This window comes from Sturnus vulgaris, chromosome 3 (assembly GCF_052056855.1).
Source record: "Sturnus vulgaris isolate bStuVul1 chromosome 3, bStuVul1.hap1, whole genome shotgun sequence".
In the NCBI taxonomy this organism is placed as follows: Eukaryota; Metazoa; Chordata; class Aves; order Passeriformes; family Sturnidae; genus Sturnus; species Sturnus vulgaris.
This window is the reverse complement of record NC_142245.1, coordinates 59188945-59193524: the sequence shown is the minus strand read 5'-3', so window position 1 is coordinate 59193524 and position 4580 is coordinate 59188945.

The window sequence follows — 4580 nt, the reverse complement described above, 5'->3', positions numbered from 1 at the left end:
TGCAAAATTTTTCCATGTAATGTTTGCTCTGCTTTTCTAACCAGAGGTGGAATAATCATTATGGTGCTTTTCCTCATTTTCTCTTCCACATTCTGCTGCCAAATTGCCTTTTCCCTCATCCAAGGACTCCCCAGTAACTCTAAACATTTTGAACAGAGTGGTCAAAGGGTTAAGTTGCACCATTAGGTGTCAGAGGAAAGACTGATAAGAGTTCAACAACCCTTCCTCTGCATGGGCTCCAGAACACAGCTCACAGCTGAGTCCTGTGACTCGGAGCAGCAGAGACAGGAGCTGCTCGCCTGCTGAAACAAAGAAGTGCAGCAATGACCTGGGGTGCACCAATTTTTGAGGAGCCTGAATACAAAAAGATTCTCACTTTCTCACAGTCTCGTTCAAGAAGAACAGAACTATAAAGAAAACCAGACATATGGGCTGTATTTTGGGCCCTATTACGTGCTGCTTCTCTGTGTTTTGCAGCCCCACAGGTAAAGAGTGGGTAGCACTCTTTAGGCAGGGTGGTTACAACAATATAGCAGGAGAATAACAAAATCAAGGAAGGACAAGTTTGGGTGCAGGACGTGTGCTCCCTGACATAAACGTGGAGCAGGCTGCAGAGATCACAACAGCAGTTTTGCTGGACCACTTCCCAAAGCAGTGCTAGTGCTGGATGTTACATGCTGGGATACTCAAGCAGGACTCAAAGCTGCCCAATCCCTCTGCTGTCCACAATTCTTTAGCTTAGCTGTGATTTCCCTGATGTTCTCTGTCTAGGAAATGAAGAATGATTTTACCCTCTTGTCTACCAGTAACATGACACAGCTGTCCCTCATGTGCAGAGTCTTGTAGCACAATATGTGCTACGTGCTGGCTGTCAGATTCTCTATGCTTTTAATGCTCTCCACACCTCTGTTAAAGGCAATTGCACACTCCCTGTATTTCCAGATACCTTTTCAGCAATGCAGAAACCTCATTAATTAATTCTTCAAATCTCTCCGCTATAAACATAACACTCAGTTTGCTCACTTCTAGCTTTTCATTTGCCTGACTTTATTCTGCTGGTTTCTTACATTTGGCAGCAGCCAGAACAAATGAACATTTTAGAGACAGAAGCTTTCACTACTGGCAAAATATCTTCTCTGTATCTCCTTATTTTAATTTTCCTTACCTTGGATCCAGATTAGCATCTGTGGCCACAAATCATAGAGATGAGTTTATCTACCAGATCTTCTGCCCTCTATGTTCTTTCATGTGCAGAGCAAGGACAGAATTTTATTTTTAACTTGGCTACCTTTCCTCCTCCCGAACTCCTCCCTACCTTACATTCAGCAGCACCTGCTCTTAGAAGCCATCCACATTATCCATCTGGGATTGCTGCCCAGAGTTCCCTCTGGCTCTGTAGATCAGGGCTATGTACATCTTACTTTTGTTGCTTTTTCTGGTGGTATTTGAAGAGAAAGTAAAAATACCTTCCTTATTTCCCTCTGCTCATGGCTCTATGTCATGGCATTACTCTTTGGAGCAATTACATGAACTCCTTTACTTCATGCTCATCCCAGTCTTGTGGATGTGCAATGCCTTAGAGATGGCTTTGGAAATTTTCCCTTCCATTGAAGATATTTAAAGATAACCAAATCTTTCCTTTGGTTCTTTCCTCTTAGCAAGTAAGTGATATCTCAGTGTGTGTTTTCTGATGTTTCCTGATTCTGAAATTTAGAGAATTTATGTATAAAGGAATTTATTTGAAAAATTGTGCTCTGTGTTCTGACATTGTTTGCAATTTCTTTTGTGAGGAACTTTTTTGGAACTTACAGTAAACCCAATTTCAAGGGTCAACTTCTATTTAAAAAGCCTCCTACTGTTGTTTATATTTTAACCACTGTGCTAACCAATGTACCCTGACTCTGAAATAAGATCTGATAAACTTCCACCTATGGGTGGGCCTCACAGTGATCAAATAAATGAGAACAAACACCACAAGACCAGAACTGGGGAGAGATTTAGATACTGTGTGCATCCTTGAGGGAAAAGAGGAAAGAAGGAAAGGCACAAAAGGTTAAATCAACAGTTTACAAGGGATCCTCTCAAACATAATGCCTTGACAGGTCACACCCTTGTCACAAGACAACAATGAGGAGTGCCAGTGTGACAGATGAAAGACACCTCTGTTTTGTCATTTTCTTGTGGAAAACTTACAGAATGACTGTTTTTGTACCAGGAACGATTGCTGACGATATTCTCAAGTCCAGTTTTCCAGGATCAGATCCATTTAGACAGAGATTAATAAGATTTCTTCAAATCTGTATTGCCATCTTTGAATGGAATGGCAATATGAGTGTTCTTTGCTTCCTTCAGAGCTTTCACACCAATGTAGGTGAATTTTAATCAGATTTGAGACAATGAGATTGAGAGAAGAACCAGCACCAAGCCTAAAAGTGGCCACAACTATAGACTATAAGGAAGGAGTACCGATTGTGAAGAAGGATATATAGACCTTTAACATGAGGAAAGTGTGCAAAAGAATTTGCTTACCTGATGCATGCAAATTTTCCCAAACAATCCTGGACAAGTGTTAACAAACCTTTGGCTACTACAATTAGATTCTTTGGTTTTGAAAACCAGTAGGAAAAGCTAATCTGATTAAAATGTCTAACACATAGTGTTTATTGATGAGCTTTACAAACTCAGTTAAGACCCACAGCCTTTCAAACTTCTCCATGCAGCAGAAACAGCTGCACTCACCTACTTTTGCAGCTTTTTTTCTTAGACTTTTACCACCTGATGTGCACCATAACACAGTAACCCAATGACTACCTCAGTGGAAATGGGGGATACAGAAAAATGGAGAAGGTGCCAAAGATGCTGGAGAGGGCAGGGCTGAGCAGAAAACAAATTTTGCATTGGAGTAAGGAAAGGACCCACTCACTATCTGATGGGAAGGAGGCACAGGAATTGGTGAGCAGATGCTGTTTGTAGCTGGGGAGTAAGGTGGGTTTAGAGCAGGAGAGATGGAAACCGGGATCTGGAGCTAGAATTGAAAATGGGGTTAAGATTGTTAAAAACATGGAGCCAAACCAGATTTGAATAGCTCTCAAAAGCCTGCTTGCTACTAATGCCTACTTGGTGTTCTGCTCCTTTGTTTTACCATTCTTTCCCAGTGAGTAACTCACTGTTCCTAAAACCTGATAAGCCTGATCCCACACATAATTGCATTACATCCAACCCATTCTCCCTCTCAACCTTCAAATGTTTCCCTGAGCTGAGTCCAGCTCCAATCAGCTCCTCTCCTAGGCCCTTCTGCTTTGTTTCCCTGGACTAACATTAGTGGTTTCCCAAGCCCCTACAGATAACCCATGCTTTGCTGTTGTTCACAAGTTGCATTAAAATAGATTCAAGCGCAGAAAACAACCAAATACTGTGGCATTATACTACCCTACAGGAGAAAAAATAGTATAGGACCACAAGTAGGATCAGCTTTAAATTTTTCAGATAATCAATAAAATACAAGCTAATCTGGTTCTCATGCTAGAATGCCTCTCACATATTTACTCCTGTGCTCCTAGCTTTATCTCAAGCCCTCAGTACAGCGTAACTTCTACTTAAAACAGGCAGGATGATGTAGAAGTGGATAATCTCATTAGTTTTTAGAAGCAACTCATGATTCTCTAAACTTTTGGCCTTCAATTGAAGAAGATTGAATTGAATAATCCAGCAGTGTCCATTGAAGTCTGTTCTCACTATCCAATGTTCATCCTACTCCTGCCTCTGGTGAATCACTAGTATATTTGGTTCAATAAGTTGTCTGGAAGCAGCACCAGAGAGTTAACAAGCAAGAGAAGCCATGAAATGGTGCTGCAGGGCAACTTTTCCAAGGTAAAGGCTGCTTGGGAAATGCGGAGTGAGCTGATGTTGAAATCAGGATAACACACAGATGAACAAAGTCTGACACACTCATTGAATGAGTTTGTGCATGCAGTGTGAGGTTAGATGCCTGGTAAGGAAGAATACTAAATTGCTGCTTATGATTCTTAAACCTAATGTATCCTCTTAAATCTAAAGTTTAAATGAAATTAAAATTAAGTCCTACTCCCAAATAGAAGAAAAAAGAGAAAACTTTAGGTCAATGAGACAACAGAAAATGAATTCTTTAATAAAAAAATAAAATTAAACTACTTTACAGAGCTAATCATATGTGAATCTTATAATCATGCTTACTATGAGATTAAATAGAAGTTGCTCCTTATAAACCAATACAGGTATGCATGGCTGAATTTACTATTGGGACTCCAATGTCAAGAGAAATTCAGATCCTGCCTGGACACATGATTTCCCATGCTTTCCAGCAACATTATTCCTGTCTTTTCTCTAGTAGAGAAAGACCTAACCATTTGAGAACAAAACGTATCCTGCAAAACAAGAAAGTGCCTTTGCATTTAACAGCATCCAGTAGAAATGATTGAATCTGATTTGGTAATCCATCCAATTCAAGGTTGTTTGAACGGCCACACCATGGCAAGGGGGGAGCAGCATGGGAGAATGATTAACTTAATCCTCCTGCCTTGTTTGTTTGATGCTGCCTCACT